We start from the raw sequence: 21,533 nt of genomic DNA on the forward strand, positions 1-21,533 counted from the left end.
AATTTACAATCTGCACCTATCTTGCGAGTGCTATTATGTTTGCACTATTCTGAAAATGCATGCGGCACCTATCTTGCAAGTGCTATTACTTCCGCATTAGTCTGCAAACGCATGTGTGCACCTATCAATCTATCTAGTACGTACTATTTATTATTATTTTTTTGCATTACTCTGAAAATGCATTGCCTACACAGCTTCTCTTGTCCATCAAAGCGCGCGCCTCACTGTCAAAATCGGAAAGCAAAAAATGAAATAAAAAAAATCCCACCCACTGACAGAAAGAAGAAATACCGACCCAGCCTAGTCATCTAACAAGGAACTCCTTATTTACTTCCCAGGACCTCGAGCCCCGCCCCGCTCCCCCACGCATCTCCCGCTCCTCCAATCAGGGAAGCCCTTCCTACACCACGCCCCCTTCTCTTCTTGCCCCTGCGCGGCCAGAACCAGGAGCCGCTGCCGCCCCAGCGCGCCTATCGCCAGCCCGCGCTTCCGATTGGCTCCCGCGCGCCCACGTGGGCTCACGCGAACAGGCCTCCCCCATTCCGTCACGCCCCTTCTCTCTCTCACCGGCGTGCGAGCGCGAGAGCTCGGAAGAGGGCGGGGCGAAGCGTGCGCGCGGAGGGGGAGGGCGAAGGAAGGAAGGGAAGGCAGCGCGTGGATTGGTTGCTAGGGCGCTGACGTCAGAGACCCGGAGGGCGGGGAGAAAGCTGAGGCACGGAAAAAGGTCAAACTAAAGGCGAGGAGAAGCGGCGGCAGCGGCCGGATCGGCGGAGGGAGGGGGGATTGGGCGGGAGGGGAGAGCGCGCGAGCCCCCCCCGCACCCCCCACCCCCACAGCAGGTACGGGCGGGGAGGAGGAGTGGGGTGCGCTGTTCCCCGTGGCCACGCCCCCTTCCTCACCTTGGGGGGGCCTTTGTGGGGGGCATAGAAGGGGTGCCCCCCTCTGCCCCCCGATACCTTTTTCCCATTGCTTCTCCTCAGGAGCCCCTGAATTTATAGGGGTGACGTGGAGGGGGGAGCGTCCCCTCATGTAATGTGCCCCCCCCCCACCCACAAACCTACATACACAGATAAGCACCCAAAGGGGCCAGCCCTCCTCACATCCTTAGGTGCTTCTGGCTGGCCCCTATGTTTCCTATAGTTCTCTCCCCCCCCCTCCATTGGGGTCAAAAGCAGAAACTGACCTCCCCCCTTTTTTCTGGCACTTCTGCAAAAAAACCAGCAACAGCCACCCCCCCACCCACCCACGTAGGGGTGACCCCTGTGCTTCTCCTCCTGTCCTCAGGAGCCCCTAGACTGAAATGAGGAAGTTTCTGCTTCCCCTCATGTAATTTGTCCCATTCCCCCCAATGCCCGGATAACCACCCTAAGGTGCCAGCCTGCCTCGTGTTCTGTGTAACTCTGAGACCCATGTAGTCCCGTCCCCCATCTTGTGGGGTCAAAAGGAGGAAGATGCCCCCCTTTTTTGGTACTTCTCCCAAGAAAAGAACAACCCCACATTGAAATGCACCTATATTCGTCTCCCCGTCTGCTCTTTTTCGGGGTGGGTGGGTGGGTTTATAGGGCGGGCACCATGCTAGAGTGCCCCCATATCTGTCCGAAGTGTCCCAGCAGAAGTACCAACAGTCCTGTGCTTGTCTCTCTCCCCTCCCCCTCCCAAACTACTGCTCCCACCTAAGTTGACAAGCTTCTTTCTTGCAGTGTTTCTGGGCATTGAGGATGCCAAGGGAATGTGAAGTGGGGGTGGGTGAGGTGGGGTGGGCTTGCTGAAAAGTGAACTGGTGCAAAAAGGAAGGGTGCTGTTTGAGAAAGGTTCTCTGTTCTATATATGTTATGGGGAAGCTTAGACACACACACACACACACACACACACACACACACACACACACAATATATATGCATGCCTTGACGTCTGCATGCCTTGCAGGATCCTTTTCTGGTTGCATTGGGTGATGCGGTGGGGAGATAAAGATGTTTTTCCTGCTTTGCTGTCAAGATTTCTTTAGGGAGGAATGTCATAGATGGGTTGGAAGAGTTGGTGATAAAAGACGCAAAAGAGTTCTGTCGTGCTCTGAGCTGTACTTACTAAAGGTAAAGGAAGGCAGCTCTAATTCCTTTGATTATCTTTTTGGAGGACCCTGTCTTGATGATTGCTGTTTGACACTTTAGTTGTCCTTTAGGGGCAACTGGGTGTTTGGGGAAAAGGAGCACAACCAGCAGCTGGCAGAGCTTTCCCTTTCTCCGTAGAATTGAGGAAGTGGGGCAGGGGATATCCGGAGTGTTTCCCTCAAACTTCCCAGCAGAATAGTTTCTATAAAAGACGGATATCAAGTGACAGTTTTGTGTAACACTCTTCACTTCCCTGTTTATCTGCTTTCCTTAGCTAGGCTTGTCACTTCTTTAAGATTGTTGATGGATGATGTTGTACGGACACTCTCTCTCTCTGTGTGTGTGTGTGTATGCGCCCATGATGTCTGTTAGGGAGGGACGGACTAAAACAGCAGATTTGTTTCTTCATGGGCATTGCAAGCAATGTTGGATTGAAGGAAAGGGAGTTTGTGCGAGGAAGCAAGAATGAGACAAGAGAAGTCTTGGAGCCGTAGCGTATAGCAAACAGGAGGTTTCTCATGAGCTGGAAACTTGGGTTCTGCTTTCTGAAACTTTATGCTGACTGTACACTTCTTAGGGAGAATCTGAGTGACTGCTGATGCAGCATTGCTGATCAGGATTTTTTTGAAATAAAAATTGTGGTTCATTGAAATTACTTCATTTTGATGTGCTGTATCCAGGCCTGCGGTGATTGACAGTTGTGCATCTAAAGATGTGGATGTTGCCTGTTCACTATGTGAGCAGTTGCTGCTTTGTATCAGGAAACCACTCTATTTATGTTGTGTGTGTTTTTTACCGGGCTAAATGAAGAAATCACATGTATACCTAAGTAGATGATTGTTTGAAATAAGTGCGAAACCTCTAGAATGAGAACAGATGTGAATTGCTGTAGTCATAGGATGACTTCTCTGCAATCAGCCGATAGCTCATCACAGCACAGTCTTACCTGAACCTGCCAGACTTGTCAGCATGCTTACTCAATGCTATCCCACCCTGTCTCGTTTTGCAGAACAGCAGTAAAGAATGCTGGTGATGGCAAACCTCAACAGAGTAATGAAAAGCGAACTTCTTAGCATTTTGACATCAGGGTAGAGAATTCTTCCTCCTAGCTGCTTTCCTCAGGAGGCTTATCCAGTTTGTTGATTTGAATAAAAAATGGACACAATTAGTTCAATTAGCTGCTATGTAAAATCTCTGTTTTCTGGCCTGATTTTTCCCGCTCTCAACCCCACAATTCCCGAGGACTAGAATTATGTTTGTAAGAAGTTGTGGGGAGGCTGAGAGATGGCACTGCTTTCTCTTTTCCCTTCCAGAACAGTTTGGACTGAACACAGCGAAGTTGAGTTTGCTTGCTCTAATAACATGTCACATGAGGGAGGGCATAACCTCAGAAGGGGTATTGAAAGCAAAAAGTGGAGATTCCATTGGCCTTTTAACAAACTGGGTTAAAAATTAAGCTCCGTCTGTGGTGTGTTAATGGGCTCCTCGAAAATATGTCACCAATTTCATAGCTGCCTTCCACATCTTGAAGTGTGGGCAAGAGGCAGTAACTCAGCAGATCATTCCAGATCTTATGACCTTAGTGGGTTTGTGGAGGTCACTAGCCTAAATATGTTTGCGTTCTCTAAAGCAAGTGGGATAAGCATCTTTTCTCAAAACCTTGAGGTTTTATTCACATTGGCCTTTTTTTTGCACTTTTTCACTCACGAGATCTGGAAAAAGTACACAGTCTCTTGCAGTACGATACACAGCTCTTCATATATGTCATGTTGTTAGTCCCTTTCAAATCTGAGGAGATGGTTAACTTGCTGAGAGTAAAGATAGTGTTGCTGTGAGACATATTCTCAGTGGTAGTGCCTGTTGGGATACTTGTACATGCATCACGAATATGAGGAAGTAGTTATGTAATAGAGTTTTCCATCCTATCCCACCTGCAGCCTTCCAAGCAGCCCTGAGATTGGGATTTCCCTCATACTGAACATTATGGAGAATGTGCTGTTCCTTTATCTTCTGTGTTGGACATAATTGAGTTGGGAGCAGGTTGCATCAGTTACAGTTGGGTTGTGTGGGAAATGGGAGTTTGGGTACAGTCTAGATTGGGGTAGGGAACCTGTTTTGTCTACGTGGGCCAGACCGTTATCAGGATCATACCCGGCAGGTATGTAAGGCTGCCAATGTGTGACTCGCAAGGCATCAATGACATCTTGTGCTGCAGTACTTTGAACTCCCAGAGTTGGGACTTAAAAGCACCTTGTGGGCTGTTAAAAGGGAGGGGTTGTTCCTTCATTTTAGCAGAGAGTTGCATAGAATCCCCTGCTAAAACAGTGGTTAAAAAAAGAAAAAACCCTCCATTTTAGCTGACTTTGATGCACTTCTCTTTCTGAATCCGGAAGGATGCTGTTTGGGATATTCTGCTAAAAATGGGAGGGTCCTGCTATTTTGGCAGGAGATCAAATGCAGGCTTTCATGGAAAACTGCCTAAAAGATGTAGAGGAAGCCCGTTTCCTTGAAACAGGGAGGTGTTTGCATGGAAACCGGCCAAACTGAGCAGGATTGGCCCCTGCTCCTCAGCTGATAAGTGGGGATGCATTCCTGCTCAGTTTGGATGTGCACTTCTGGGAACACGTACCCAGCCAATGCAGGATTTAACAATTATCTAGCGCCTATTAGGTGACATCATGAGTGATGTCAGCCGATGGGTGCATGGGCATAGTTTTGGGGAAACAGCCTGGTGGTTCAAGTTGGACTCCGGGTGGGACAGGAGTGGCCTGGGGGCTGGAGGTTCCTCACTTCCGGCTTAGATTATATACATGCGTAAGTGAAACCTTTTGAAAGTGTTATCCATGCGTACAGTGTTTCTAGAACAGTGTGTGGTATGAGGAGGAAAGTTCAGCTTTCAGGTTGTTCTCAGGTGACATCTACATACATCACCATATTAAAACAACAGTTGTACTAGAGTAAAATACCTGTTCATTTCTTAAGAATAAATACTGCCGTGCAATTGTGGGGAAGGGAGGGCAAATGGAGAAGAATCTGCACAGTCTCTCTCATCTACTGTTTCTTGTATTGGTTTCCAGGAGGTGAATGAAGCAGTGGCTGGGACTCTGCCTTAGCAACCATCTCCTCTCCGGGAAAGAGAATTCTTTCTCCCTCTCTCCCTGCCCCTCAGGCGTGGCCACTTCACTGCACGAAGTATGTTTGCACATGTTTCACAGTAAAATACCCCGAGAGCACTTCAAAGTTCTTCACAGAGCTGGAATTTCAGCTGCTCTGGGGAATCCTTTATTGTGGCACTTCCATGAGCAAATTCCAAATACTGGCATTTCTCAGAGTTAATGCTTGTGTGAATGAATCCTAAAATCAGCTTCTTTCAAACCAGAGTTGTATGGGGAACAGCCCAGAGGTTAAATCAATGTGCTAATTACTTGTTGGGGGTTGAAACTATGGCTCTAGCTTATGGTGGGGTGGACACACACACACACACACACACACACACACACACACATACATATATATAGAGAGAGCGCTTTATTTTTCCTGTCAAAGCTTTTCCGTTTCATAAGTTCATTCATAACAATGAATGGGTTGCAACTGCAACTGCAGTATTAGAAAAACTTGGCAGTTTCTGTTTAATAAATGCAAGTGAAATAAACATGCTCATTTCTGGGGGGAAAAATTGTGGAACACCAACATCACAGAGAGAATCTGAAGAAAACTTAGGGAAGGTGGTCAGTGGGACAGATGGCAATACTGTAGAAGGGAAAACGGCAAACAGTTTTTTTCCAAGCTGAAAAGGAGAAAGATGGGGATGTCAGAGTGCTTAAGTCGTAGAAATTTGCCACTTTCTGCTGCAGTGTTCAAGCAGTTCCTCCAGTTGACAGTTACCAGGGAGTTGTTGCCAAGCGTCTTTTCTCAATGCCTGCCTTCGAAATCTACCCTGTCCTGGACGCATCTCACATTCCTGTCTCAAAAATGCAACTCAAGCTTTCTTCAAGAGGCAGCAATATATTAAAGCACAGTGATGTGGATATTCGGGGGCGGGGCGGGACTGATTTGAGATTTTTTTTCCCATTAGGATAGCGTTCATTGGGAAAAAAATCGGTTGGCATAAGAAAATATTCTCACATGCTGGAGTGTGATCTAATTTAGCATGATCAGTTTGCTTGTATTTATTAGACAAAGCAAAAAAAGTATTACATTCCAAGCTTGCCTAGTATTGTATTTGCAATTGGCATCCATTCATTTTCTGCAAATGAGCTCACAAAAACGGAATTTCTGCACAGGAAAATAAAGTACCAGAATTTTTTCCGCCCCAAGCCTCTGGATTTTGTAAACTCAATTCTATATAAATCAACGCTTGTAAACAATTTAACATTAGTGACAACATTCCAATCACCACCAGGTGTTTACTTTGGAGAAAGAATACGTGAACTCTAGGAGGTATTTCTACCTGACTTAAAGTCTATCTTACTTCTTTTTAGGGAGAATTGAAGATGTGGGGGCAGTGCTTAATGAGTTTTGGACCTTCTTGAAGTCCTGCAGTTTTCCAGTTCCCTGTCTCTAAGTTTATACGAATGCTATCAAAGTTGATAGGTACTTGTGGGTCAGAAATTCTTTCTGTCCCGATTTCTATCTATTCCCCCCCCCCTGCTTACCCCTACTTGCTGCCTGAAACCTTGTGTAATATTTATCTTAGTGCTAGAATGTTTCTGGAATACTTGAGGTAAATTGGATGAGGCATTTGGGAGATAAGAGGGTTCAACAAAAGGGGTGACTTCACTTCTTGAATATTCTTCAAGTCTGTGTGAGTTCCCTAACCACTTGGCTCGCAACTTTTCTAATCTCTTGCTTTTAGTGGGAGTTAATAAATTGGGCCAGCTCTCATGTGGAAGTTGGCAAGTCTTAGTGTTAGGTACATATTTAATTGCAGCCTTTATCTCTCAAATGCTAGGATAAATTGCAGGGGCAATGCCATATTTCCATAGATGTGGGAGGAGAGGCATGGGTTGTGCAACTTTGCAATAATTTATTCTGGGTTGCTTAGCCGCAACCTGTATTGTTTGCTGTTGTTCCTCTCTTTGTTGTGTTACCATTCCCGCCAGTTACACTTTTGCTGGTTTTTTTTTTTTTTTTGAGGGATTGTTCAAAGTGTTCTCTAGGGCTGAGGGCCATAGTTGCATGCTAGCACTTCATAGTACTGCCTTGTTTAACACAAAACAGCATTTGTGATGTGCTCATTCTCCCATCTAGTTGGTCAATAGCTCTTGACAGATGGGAGAGCGAGAACTACTTGTACAGCCTCTAAAGTGCAGCACTCTGGGTACAAAATGCAGGACTGTCTTCCTCCCTATAGTTAGTGTTAGATCTTAAAGCTTGAAGGAGAATGAGCAAGTGTTGCATGTGATCATCTTAGCACAACCTGCTCGTGATCTACACGTGTCTTTATCCTTGAGTGAGGCTCCTGCTTGTCTCCGGAGATCAGTGGAATTTTAAAAATGCCAATACTTATGCCTTTGTTTTGTACAACAGGGCACTCGAAGTCTTATCTGCCATAACTCAAATACTGCATGCAGGTAGGATGATGCACGTGGTTAAAAAGTGGTTTATGCAGAAGTTGCACTGTGTGAAGTGCTATAGAAAGCCTTGCTCATCATAATCGTATGAGGTTTATTTTTCAGATTTTGCAGATGACAAAATAAGACCGTGTAGCCCAAAATTGCTTTGAGAGTTCATAACAGCTGAGGTGGAATTTGGCCTTTTAGATCATGGGTGAGTGGTGTAGCTTCACATCACTAGCTTTGTGAAACCATGATATATTTGTAAATGGTTTTCATCTCGGGGCCTAGTTGCTGCAAAATTTGGACATTGCGGTAAGGACAGAGGTGGTGTGAAGGAAGGAATGGGTTGTGTTATAGGTGATGGAGCTCATACAAATTAAAAGCCATATAATTCAAAGCTAATTATACAGCAAATGTCTCTTTGGCTTTTCTCTGTTTTCTAAGCAATTACTTCTGCATCTTCAAGCTTTCTCCTTGACCGTGAAGGCTAAACCACCTTAGAATTTTCAAGATTGTATGTTCCTGCCAGATTTTTCATCCTGTGCTGGCACGTGGCACAATTCACAATCGACTAAGCTGATTCCCTTTTGGAGAAGCACAAGTTTGGCCTTAATTTTGCACACGAGCATAACTGGAAAACCTCCAAGACATGACTTAATATCTTATCAATACTGCATAGAAATTTATTTACTTGGGACATGGAGCTCTGGAACGAAAGCAAAAAAGATACAGGGCTCTGTCCCAAGGAGCTTCCAGTCTGATGTTTTGATAGGAGTGGAGATGATAAAAGGAGGACCGGAGAGGGCTGTGCAAGGGCTTCATGGAATAAATAATTTTTGAGGGAGACATTTGAAGAAAGAGTGAAGTAGTGCCAAGAATTCCTTGTAATTTTACAACATTCATTAGATAGGGCCTTGTTCTTTGCAATCTGTGTGCCCATATTGCAGCAGAATCTGTGGTTAATCTTGTTCCTAAGTAATGGTAATTGAGTTTACACTGAAGTGAAAGTTAGAAAGATTAAAGGAAAACAAAATATTAATGATCAGTGACATAGACAGCATTTCTGTTCCATGTCCGAAATTTCCTCAGAGGCGTTTTGTTTTGAATCTCACAGAGTAAGGCAGCTTGGAAACTTCATTGTGTTTTTAAAGAACGGAAGCTGAATGAAAGATGCAAGAAGGGAAGGAGTGGTTGCGTCGACAGGTTTTGTTTTTTTAAAGGGTGATATTCAACGAAATACACTGAGTGAACCCACCGAAATTAAAGTTTATGACTAAGTATTTGAGTCCTGATTAGCTTATGAGGAAATTCCTCAGAACACTACCTGAAGACGACTAAAGTAGAGAATAAGCGAAACCAGCACTGAGGGATAAGAACACAAAATAAAACATGCCAAAATACAATTTAGAGTTAAGCTGAAATGCGTCTTTCCCTTTCAAAACTGTTTGTAGTTTACAAATGGCCTTTCTTTCTTTTAGTTTTTCCACAGAATCACAGAATTGTGTAGACCATGAGGATCAACTAGTTCAACCCCCTGCAACGCAGGAGCCTTTTTGTCCAATGTGGGGCTTGAACCCATGATCCCCCAGGCTAAGAGTCTCTTGCTGTACAGACCAAGCTATCCATCGAGACCTTCCCCTTTATCTGCTACTACTTTGGCATCTTCTCGGCCGCTTTGCTTACAAGTTTTCCTTGTTGGATTCGTGTGGCATCGCCACAGAATTGCAGGGTAGAATTTTGCTATCCTGCTCCATGTGACCTTTTGAGTAGGCTGGTGGTTCGCTTTGGTGGTGTCATGTATCATGTTGTGGTACAGCATTTGGTGCATAATATTACAGAAGCCATTGTTGGCATGACAGCAAACTCGGTGGCAGAAGGGAAATTTAGAAGCCATGGGAAAAAATAGTTGGCACCCGCTACCTCCGCCGGTCTTTTTTTTACACTAGATTGTATATATATATAGATTGACCTGCTACACCTTCAATATACGAGGCCCAGCATTGAGCCTCAAAGTGTCTCAGACCTAGACTGTTCTACTAGCCACCTTGTGTTTAGGATTAAAAGGCAAACACACATCTATTCTGCAAGCCGGAACTTCACTATTGCTTAGCATATGAATACGTAGGAGAAGAAATGCAAATGCTAAACATGCAAATGTTAGCTACTTACATACCTCACAGTTAAATATTAATAATAAATGTAGCTGTTTCTTAAGCTGTGTAACATAATATGCACAAATTGAATTATACACAGACTAGCTTTCTTTCTCTCTCCCATCCCCCTTTGTCAACAGATCAGCTGTCTGAAAAGAAAGTGAGAAGGTTGTACAGGGAGTAAAGGCTGCAACAGACCACAGACAAACACATGTGAGGAGCTCACTAGACTCAAGGATCTGAACTTGTGCTACTGGGCTGTGTGCATTGCTGTCTTTGCACGTTGTTTACATTCAGGAAAGCTATTTTTGGTTTCTCCAAAACAATGCTGTTCGACCTTCCTGTTTTTAAAAAGCAGAATAATTAACTTCATTAACCTCAAAATCAAAACCTTTCTACATTTTAAAGCAGATTTTTAAAAAGCAAAGCAAACCCATTATTTATTTGTGTTTGCAAACGAGTCTCCCTGGAATTCCTTTTAAGGTCATCTCTGTGAGTGTCCTTTATTAAACCTCTTAAAATATTTATTTCCCTCTCTATGTTATAAGATGATAATGTTGCTTGTATAATGACTGGCAAGGATGTTTTCCTTTCAGTTGTTTCTATACAAAGTAAAACAGATTTCACACGTTTTAAGAAGGCCATAAATTCAAGGATACTTTATGTTTGTATTAAGTTCAGATTTAGTTTACAGTTCCTTTAAAACAACAACAGAAACATTGGCCATGCTTTGAATTGTGCCCAGATACGCACAGGAAGGTATTAAAACAAATTTAAGACTGATTCGGTCCTCGGGGGGGGGGGGGGGTTGTAATCCAAAACTTTGTAATCCAGGTTGGTGAACGGCTACTCTAGAGTAACACGGTACCTAGATTTTAAAAAGGGCAAGACCAGATTTTAAACAGGAGAGCTTGATACAGCTGTCTGCAAGGAAGCCTACTCATCAGCGGGTTCTTTGCTTGCTTTTATTGTCTAACATTTAGATAGTTGATGGTTAGACTCTAGCATTAAGAGTAAAATAAAATGGGATGTTCTCCCAAGACACCCCCATCCTAAGCAAGTTATGAACCTGCCTGCCCATTGAGATAATTGTCTGAGGCCCTCCTATGTGTCCCATTATCCTGAGAATTGTACCCAGCTGGGACCATAGAGAGAGCTTTCCGCCGGTTGTTTCCAGTCCTGGATTTTCTGCCTGAGGGATGCTCATCCCCTTTCCTCTCTAATGGCTTCCCATAGGATGGTCAAAGCCTTCCTTTTCCAGAAAAGGACATAAATAATTGTTCTCTTTTTGAAGTGGTTTTAATTGCTGCAGTTAAATCATTTTTTTTAATAGGAGGGTGCTTTCTATTTTTAAATTTTAGTGCTTTTATGGCTGCTTTATTGAATTGTGAAATTGTAACTGCGATTACGTTATTGTTTTAACTTAGCTGCTTTGGACTTGTTGAGGAAAGACTGAGTATAAAATGTTGCAGAAATAAATTACGTACAGTATTTGCAAATCATGGAATTGTAGAGTTGGAAGGGATCCTGAGGACCATTTAGTCCAAAATATCCTGCAATGCAGAAATGTGCAGCTGTCCCATACAGGAACATTATCAGCATTATCAGCACAGCAGTCTAACCAACTGAGATATTAATCTAGTCTTATTATTTTTAAAAAATATGTGAAACTACCTGGGGTTTGGCCTTAGGGACATTTTCAACAGCTGGTAGGTGCGTATTGCATCTTTGGCGTGTGGCCTGACAGAAGCAAGACAGATGATGCAATTTTACACTTTTTGACTTGCTGTTTCTTGAGATGTGCACAAATATATTTGCATGGGTACTTTAAAGACAGACAACTGGCACTGAAGAATGTATTTCTGTTCTGTAGGTTGCAGACTACTGGATGTTGGTTTGTGGCAAGTTGTATTAGAAGACTCCAAGATTCAAGAAAACAGCCCTAACAGTATGTTGGTAAGTTTAGAGGGTGGCTTGGAGGTTTGGAGGGTCACTTCACGTGGGGTGGGGTAACGAAAATGTTTGTCCTCTAAAATTAATAGGGGTATACAGTAGAAGATGAACAGAGAACTTGCGAAATCAACTTGACAGAGTTGGAACCACTCCACTGAAAAAGTCGTATAAAAGTTAGTGCCAGAAATGGCCACCTCTGTTCTCGAAATATTAAGAACATTTAAATGTATGAGCATATGACATTGCTGCATATTGTCAAATTGTGGGTCCATGATCTCTCCAGCATCTCTTTTTCAGCCTTGCTATCTGGACTTTTAATGAAGATGCCAGGATTTGAACCCGGGGCCTTTTATGCACAAAGGTTGTGTTTTACAACTGGGTGGTGGCTGTTCCTTTTGATACGCTTAGTAAAGAAATTGTGCTGAGAGTCAAGCTTCAGCTTTCTGTAAGAAGCAATTAAGGGTTAGTGTTCTTGGCTTGGACCAAGAAGACCCATGTTCAAATCCTCACCCAGTCATGCAATACACTGGGTGACTTTGTATTGTCTCTTAGGCTTGCCTATCACACAGGGTGGTTTTGCAGACAGAGCATCACTGTGAGTCTACTAATAACAGACTTTTAGGAGAAAAAGCATTCCTGCAAATACTCGTCATAACAAGCTACTAGCATTTTTTTTTCAAACTCTTTGGCAAAATATAATCAATTGGGGCTAACAGAATAACAGTATATTAAAATAACTTACAATTGCCACTTCGAGTTAAAATTTGTAAGCTAGGGTTTTAGTTGTGTGGTTGCTAAAAGCAATTGTGGTCCTTTAAAAGATACAGGAAAAGCCCTGCTTACCCTTTTGAGGCCTTTGAATTTCTGTCTGCTAACTGGCAGAATAGAACTTTGATTGAGATTTTGCATGAGTGGGATGAATGCCGGCTGTTGAAAGCCAGAAACAGATGATCATGATTTGTATCCCTACTTGGAAGTTGCTTCTTAATTGGCATGCTTGGGCATAATGATGTTCCTAACATCTTTATCATGTAAATGGCCTCTCATGGTTGAATATGTATTGATCTCTTTGGAACGCTCACAGAAGCAGTCTTTCATGTTGAGTTACCGGAACTTTGCACTTCAGCCTGAATTATATTGCTGCTTAAAGGACTGCCTCCTTGCTCGCCAGAATGTACAGTTTAAGAGGCAATAGTTCAGCTGCAGAAGATGAGTTGACTCATTTTCTAGGACAGTTTGAATGTGAGCGTGTTTTGGCGTCATCAGAACGATTGCTGTCATCTGCCCTAGCATGCTGTTCTTCCTTCCAGCAAGCCACTGAGATGATGCAGGGAAAGATGAGTAAGACTCCAAAAGGCTGCTTTTTGCCACACTTAGGTTAGGGCAGTACAATGCTTCCCAATTTCTGCACAACAACTTGGATGTCAAGGTGCCCTGCAGGATATATATGCTCTACAGGTGACAGATTATCCCTGGCTTTATCTTGCAGGCCTCTTGATCGGCAGCCACTGTGCATCTTGGTTTTTATTATTATAATCTTCCATAGTAGGGATTAATCTAGGGCAGGCATCCCCAAACTTCGGCCCTCCAGATGTTTTGGACTACAATTCCCATCTTCCCTGACCACTGGTCCTGTTAGCTAGGGATCATGGGAGTTGTAGGCCAAAACATCTGGAGGGCCATAGTTTGGGGATGCCTAATCTAGGGTGATAAATCTTGATAAGGGATGTCCAGCTTCTGTAAAATCTAGGCCTATTATGTTCTTCTACCATGTTTTGTGAGCTAAGGGGTTTAGTTTTGTTCTGCAAACATGGCTCTTTGCATGTAGTCAGGCGTCATAGTTGGCCACCGCAGTTATAGAGCAGCTGGGAATATGCAGCTGTCTTGTAAAGGGATCGAACCTACAATCTTGATGTTATCAGCACCATGCTCTAACCAATTGAGCTTTGTGGAATATCAAATGTGCAAGTTTATAAAAGTTTACAAATTGCACCCAAAAGGGGACTTGTAATAAACAGATATTTGTTCCTTTAGTTATAACTTGGCATTGTTTTACTTCTCTTTGTGATTGAAATTGTGTAAGTTGATGCAGCTAGGTGACCACTGGATCCCTTCCAACTCTACAATTCTATCATTTTAAATTGATTAACATTTGGTAAGACTTCCAGTGGCTATGTTGAAATTGCCTTTGGGACCAGATTTGGCAGGTGGGTTGCCTGTTGGCAATTTTTAGATAGAAAGTGGCATTCTTGTTATACAGTTGATAAACTTTTTTTTAATAGGGAAATAATAACGTTGGGCATCTATTGCTTATTCATATTAACTTAATCTCCCAAGAAAATCTGTAAATCTCAAACAGAGATACAATTACTCAGACCTCTCTGTGGTCTAAAATGTCATCCTGTGTTGTGGCCAGTTCCCATAGCATTTTTCCCCAAAGAAGAGAGTGCTCTTTTATTCATTTTATTGTAGCTGACACCAGGTCTCACTTTTATTTCCACAATTGCTTTTCTTCTCTTAGCAGGATATATTACTTAGTTGATTTTCTTTTACTTTCTGTGGCCTTCCTGGTCTTTTCTTCCTTCAGCACTGCTTCAACCATCCTATCCATCGCTCTCAGGGGATTGTTGCGGCTACTCCCGAGTAAAGACACTCCAGTCCGTTCTGTCTTTAAGGGTTTTATTGTGCATACTATTTACAGTGCAGAGATAGCAGAAAACATGACCTCCTAGTCACTCTCAGAATCCGGCAATGGCGCCCTTCTGCTTCAGGGCCAGCATAATAGCCTGGGCACCCCAAAACGCCGCCCTCTGGCCCTGTGTTTGGGTGCGCGCCTTAATTCAGGCACTGGAAGAGGCTGTGCTCCCTCTTCTACTTGTTGGCTAGGGCAGTGCTGGGGCTCTGCTACATCACTGAGCCTTCCCTCCTCCGCTAGTTGGCTGGAGTGGTGCAAGGGCTCTGATGCCTCGCTGAGCCTTCCCTCCATTCCGCTTCCTCCTGACCCGCTGCTACCGCTCTCGCTGGGCGAAGTGCTGGTCTGCATGATGGGGGGAGGCTCCCTGTAGGGAGTCCCCCTGACAATCCCCAACCAACTCACCCTCCTTTTGTTTTATCTTCACACATCTCAAAAGGTGTGTTTCTCCTCTGCCTTCAGGCTGTCTTTGTCGCCGCCTTGTTGGACCTTGATATTCTTATACAAACTCTGTACATCACTTTATGATGTCATGGAAGGGGACACTCGTCTGAAACGAGTAGTTGCAATTGGAAACCAGTAGGGGAAAATGCTACTAAACTTTTGTATCATTCATACAGTATAAACATCAAACCGGGTGCTCCTATGAATAAAACAGCTTTTCACCCTGTGTGTTCAGTAGCAGCACTGTTTTATGTTAAGAAAACTTGCACCCTTTGAGAGCAAAGTCCTTAATAAGATAGGTCCTAAAACTTGCTTTGGACATTGTTGAGAGGAAATTCAGTCTTCAAATCGCCAAATAACTTTGTTTTTGTACTTCTGTTAAAGATTGCTTGCATGCTTGAAGTACGAAACGTGCCTGTATAAATGAAAGTTCTACATAGCAGTTGGGCCAAGAAATGTCTAAGGAAGGGGTTTTCCCCCCTCCCTCTCTCAAATGTTACCATCAAATACAAAACAGCAGAAGTGCTTTCTGAATCACTCTCAGATAGTAACCCACACACCTGAAGTTGTTATCAGGAAATCAGAAATGCTGGAACATAGGATAAGTGTGTTGACTTCTGGCTTTGTGAGCACTCATCAACAATGTTTATAAAGTCCCAAGCTATATGTGACATTAAAAACACTGCTCAATGACAGGTGTATCTTTTAAAAACTGCAAATAACAGCCAGTGGCCCCTGAAAGTACTATAGCGGATGATGAAGCAAAGTTTATTCCCTGTCCCGTCCCAACAAATATGGTTGATATGCAAGTGCTATTTGCATTGGGAAGGAAGGTTGCTTTCTGATTGAAATAGCAGTTCTGGAGGAGAAATTTTTGGTGGAACCGTGATGGGTGGAATGGATCGAACTTCACGTCATCACCTACTGAAGTCTTGGTGTGGGAGGCAGTAGCTATTATTTGCAGTTTTCAAAAGATACACACTATGGTAAACCATTTCATACAGTCAAGGGAGTAATCCTATACACAAGAAGCTGGCGTAAAACAAGATGGCATAAAATTATGGCAGATCCAAACCCCATTCAGAAGCAAGACTACTTGCAAGGAGCAAGCATAGAATTTCTCCCAAGTGCATCGTAACCCCCACCCCCCAAAAAATTAGATGTTCCTTTCAATGGTAGGCTTGCACCTGATCTCCTGTTCCAAGTGTTCTTGCTGTTGTAAGATTTGTATAAGAACAGCAACAGTGGAATGTTTGTTTACTGTTGGGAGATCTACCACTATCTTGGAGTTATTTCCTCTTTGAAAATGAATGTGTGGGCAGTTCTGGCTGAAATATGGCAGTGTGGTGTGCCCCTTTCAAACAGACCAGCCTCCATAACCCCTTGCCTTGATTGAACCTGGTATATCTGTCACTAGTCTCAGACTGGGAAGAAGAAACAGCAGTCAGAGAATCATAGAATTGTAGAGTTGTAAGGGACTCTGAGAATCATCCAGTCCAACCACTGAAGTTAATGTGAGAAGGAGTCTTTGCTTTTTGAATAGGCAGCTGTAACTTCTGTTTCATTTTACTCTTGCATTCTGCATTTAGATTTTGTTGCCCCAAACTGTTCTCAAAATAGCCTCATATTTTTCTTGCAGAAATCTAATTTCTGGAACGCCACTTTATCGCCTACTATGTAATTAAAAATAATTAAGTCTTTGAAATTACATACTTTCGCACTCAAAAATGAGGGCCCCCACCACACCTCTGTGATTGTCTGCTGCACCTGCTATTGGTGGCAAAATGTCAGTTTCATAGTTATTTTAAAAAGCTATTTAATGAATGGGTGTAATATTTTTATCCAGATTTTCAGTTTGTAGTTGTTAACGCAGGAACTTTCCCTAGACTTTCTTTAAAAAATGAAATATGTACACTTTATCTAAAGATTTAATTAGTTTACACATGGTTTACCACAGATAACATAGGAAGAAGAATGTGTAATAATATATCTGCTTACTGGAAAGGAAGGGTCAATAAGTTCCCTGGGACTTTCTCTTAAGAAAGTGTGCACAGGATTGCAGCCAGGGCCTCTTTCCAGAGTGCTGCCTGGGCTAAGTCTTGCTTGCACACAGGGACTTCTGTTTCTTCTTCTTTGTCTGTGTGCTTCCAAAATCTGATCTGGAGGGTCCCCCAGCCCTCTGGAGCTGATTTTGAGCTGATAGCACAGTAGGGGAAATTCTGTTGTGCCCACAGAAGTCTGTTCCATGAGTAGAACTGCAGACTTGGACTGCTTCTTGAGTGACCTGTTAGGAAAAATAAAAAAGGAAACCAAAGAAAAAATGCTTTTGAATAAGAAAAAGCCACGTTACATGCTCAAGGCCAGTGCTTGAATTGTTGGGGCTGGGGGTGTTTGGGAGACCCTTAATGAAATATACACACCTGACTTCCTATCTATCTATCTATCTATCTATCTATCTATCTATCTATCTATCTATCTATCTATCTATCTATTCTAGCTTGCTTTTCCACATATTGTTCAGTGCAGCTGAGACAAGATGACTCTGTTAACAATAAAAATATCTCAGAAGTAAGTCATCTTAGGTATAGTGGGATCTAACTACCCTGTTTCTCATATTTTAAGACATACCCATAAAATAAGCCATAGCAGGATTTTTAAGCATTCAAGGAATATAAGCCATACCCCGAAAATAAGACATAGTGATAGGCGCAGCAGCAATGTCGGCCGCGGCAGGAGGAGGAGGAAAAAAATAAGACATCCCTTGAAAATAAGCCATAGTGTGTTTTTTTGAGGAAAAAATAAATATAAGACATGTCTTATAATATGAGAAACACGGTATTGTGTCAGAGTGCAAGGATTGCAGGCCTAATGATGAAAAAGGATTGCTAGAAGTGATGACAACTGCTTCTTGCATGCATCTACTGTTTGCTGCAAATTTTTTCTTTGTGTGAAAGGAGAAAGTTCTAATAGTGGCTTCTCATAGAAAGTTTTAAGAGCAGCCTAATTAGTCAAATACAATGTGATTATCTCTCCATGAAATATCACATTTCTTTCCAGATTTCTAGTTGTGGAATTACTGGGTAGAGTGTGTTTTTGGAAATAATTCCTGCTTTTTTACACTTGGTCATTATATATATATATATATATATATAAAATAAAAGGTCAGTTTATTAGACTGCATGTAGTTTCCTCAGTCCAACCTTGACCAAGAACTACTTGTGTACCACCAGCAATCTATAAATATGAAGATGGCAAATGATTTGCTTCTGGTCTCCTCATTCTATTTTTTTAAAAAATGTACACATCTGTGTTTCTTTGTGAGCCTGCTGTTCATGCAGATGTGTTCACTCACCTAGAAAATGCTTAACTCAAGTGCCAGATTTCTTTGGGTAGGTGTCTTTTCGTGGATAACTTGTACTATCTCATTTTTTTGCACTTTTGAAGAAATGTCCCAGTGATTTTGGGGACAAGTTTGGCTTGTTTGTCTTAAGTGGCAGTCCTATAACTTGTATCCAAGGGTTGTTGAGTAAAGCCTAAAGAGATGACCTGGATTTCCCCCGAGCATCTTCCCTTTTCTCTCTCCCCCTACCCCCAACTCTTTGGCCGTTACTGAATAACCCATGGATATCTGTAAACTTGAGTATTTTTTTTTAATGAACTGCTGTTGTCATTTCCTATTATTTAACAGGACGCTTCTACCTGACAGGTTTAGCAATGATAATTTTAAAAAGGATACAAGTTATAGGACTGTCATTTAAATCAAACATGCCAAACTAATCTAATAACAAATGACGGAATACTTATTGAAATAGGGCATGCAGGATTAACAGCTGGTTCCCACCTGGTCTTTTACAAGGTTCATTTGCTTGCCTGACACCTGTTCAGATGAATGCCTCTTGCTAACTCCTTTGATCGTACTACTGTCAGTGACTGTGAGCCAAGGCGCTGCTGATCCCCTTCTGATCCTTCCCTCTGAAGTGTCACCTCAAATTTGGTGGAGCAATATTGATGGGGAGCATTGATGAATGGATTGTGTCACTTTTTGTGATCAGAATAAATTTTCCATTTCAAGTATCCAGAGTTTTTATTTTTATTTTATTGAAAAATTCAGGACCTTTGTTTGATTTGAGGAATGTTGAGTGTTTATATCTGAGAGCACATGGGTTGGGTTGTTTAGCCGGGAGGTGAGAAGCCTGTGGCCTTCAGATGTTGCTGGACCATCAACATTTCCAGTGGTCAGGGATGTCGGGAGGAATTGTTGGACGGAATCTAGAGGGCCATGGGTTTCTCATCTCTGGTTTAGCGTTGCATCACCTGATTGTATAGTTAAAGAGGAGACTGAGAGGAGACATGATACCCATTGAATATCTCATGGGCTGTCACATGCAAGGTGGAGCAAGCTCCTGCTCTGGAGACTAGTACCTGAACCAATGGATTCAAGTTACAAGAAAGGAGATTCCAACTAATCAGAAAGAAGTTTCTGACAGTAAGAGCTGTTCAGTAGCAGGTAGAACCGTCTCCCTTGGGAGGTTATGGACTCCTTCATTGAAGGTTTTTAGAGCAGAGTTTAGGTGGCCATCTCTCATCCCTGATCTAGCTGAGAATCCTGCATTACAAGGGGTAGGACTATGTGACTCTCAGGGTCCCTTCCAACACTTGTGCTTTATGAAATAATAGAGTTTTTTCCAATGGTCCATGGAATTTAATTGAAATATATGACTGGAGGGAAGTGCAGGGGTTTTTTGCACACCTAATGATGGTTTTATTTTAGGGATGGGGAACCTTTTTGGGTTTGTGGGCCAAGTCCTAATCAGGATCAGCCTCATGGGCCAAATTTGACAGGTGAAGCTGCTTGCAACCACACGGTTGTTAGGTGAGCAGAGCTTCACACCTATCAAAATCCCTCCCACAGCTTTGCAAGTGGTCCCTTGTTTCCTTCTTGTTTCTCGGTTCCTACTTGTTCATTCGCTCCCAGACTTCCCTATATAGAGGTGAATCTTAGGATAATCAGCGAGAGCTGGAATTCAAGATTGTGCCAGGGGTTTTGGCCCCATCTTGCTTCCTACTGGAGAAAGCTTTGAAACCTGTTTCCTAACACTTCAACAGAAGCTTGTCAGCTGTATTGGTGGTGCCGAATCCTCTTTTAAAAAACAAAACCCCACTTTTGCTTACATAAATATTTTTAGTGAGATCCTTTCTGCATAACTTAAACGTTAGTCTTTGAGCGCTTAACTGCTGTGCTTTCTCAAAGACTTAACTGCTGTGTTATCGAGGGTGATGGATTGCAGTGCTGTCATAATTGGTACCATGAAATGGTTCAAAGGAGATAATGGAAACGTGGTGGTGGGTTTTTTTTTTTAAAAAGATTAACTTTTCTTTTTCTTTTCAAAGGTGGCTTCCTTGCTCCAGATGCACAGTAAGTAGTCTGTAGCTGTAAACATCCCCGACTGGAAGCTGGAAGCTTTAGCTTTCAGTCAGATGTTTGCTGCCACCGGCTATTCATAAACAACGGTGGAAGAAAAAGATCCATTATAAAGATACATTATTTTAAGCTGACAGGCATGGAGGGGTGTCTTAACACTTTTTAAATAGATGCCAGGGATTTGGACATGGGGGTCTTCTGTATTCAAAGCATGCACTCTTGCCCATTCCCCCCTTCCTCATTTTTCCTAAACCTTCTTTGCATTCTCTGCCTTAGAACCTGCCCTTTTGCACAAACGCACATATACAAAGGGGTGCGGTATACATATTATTTAGTAATATTTTACCTATCCATTTTAAACATATACTGCCCTGCATCCCATCAGAAGCCTCTTAGAGAATATTTTTTATACTTCTGCTTGCATAATATTTGTGAAGCCTCTGGAAGTTAAGCTTGGAACTGAGTAATAAAATCTGACGTTAACCATCTAAAAAGGCAGGAATGCAAGGGAGAAGAAATGCAGGGTGCTCAGGAAGCACCCTGTTTTGCGCAACAGCCTTGTGATGTCATATGTGACACCCATGTGTATGTGCTCGAACAGGCTATTCCCCACCTAAATGCCAAATATGCACTGAAAGGACAGACTGCGGTTTTCTGCCATTACGGGCTCCTTTTTAGATTACATCATTTATATTTACTCCTCCACTATATATAGCAGGCCAGCAACTAGGATTTTTAATTACCAATAGAAAATGCTTTGTTCTTGTTTGTCAGAAGTAAAGCATCGCAAGTGTTGAATCAGCAGTTTTTAAAATAGCTGATTGTTTCTTACTGGTACCCACAATAAGCATTTAGACATGATTGCTAATAACAAGAGTTATTCAGTGTTCTCGCTTTCAGATGTCTAAATATCAATATGATGCTTACCTTTCAGATACTCTTGTTAGAACAGTTCTAAAAATATGTTTCATTCTTGGCAAAGCGATTGAAGTGGATTTATTTACTCTCACATATGCTCTTACCAGCTGAAGTGGCCATATTGTTATCCTGTTTTGTTTTTATTTTATTTTCACCTACCTTCATGGCAGCACTAGAGTGTAAATCTTGCCATTCCATTTGCTCTCTGGCTCACATCATAAGCATGTACACTTCTACCTAGAACAAACTTAGGTGGTCTCTAAGGTGCTACTGGACAATTTTTAA

The 21,533-nt window shown here is 42.5% G+C and overlaps 1 protein-coding gene across 5 annotated transcripts in view; it reads left to right on the plus strand.

The window, feature by feature from the left end:
- Positions 1 to 723: 723 nt before the first annotated feature.
- The window catches only part of ZFAT (zinc finger and AT-hook domain containing), a 110,923-nt gene continuing 90,113 nt past the window's right edge, over positions 724 to 21,533 (plus strand). Inside the window, exons 1-3 of one of the 5 annotated variants that reach the window (XM_060277597.1) lie at positions 724 to 839; positions 9,960 to 10,032; positions 11,693 to 11,775. The gene's annotated coding sequence lies outside the window, so the exon portion shown is untranslated. The other 4 variants (XM_060277596.1, XM_060277598.1, XM_060277595.1 and 1 more) reach the window with 4 other exon arrangements.

Source organism: Zootoca vivipara, chromosome 8 (genome assembly GCF_963506605.1).
Source record: "Zootoca vivipara chromosome 8, rZooViv1.1, whole genome shotgun sequence".
Taxonomy (NCBI): domain Eukaryota; kingdom Metazoa; phylum Chordata; class Lepidosauria; order Squamata; family Lacertidae; genus Zootoca; species Zootoca vivipara.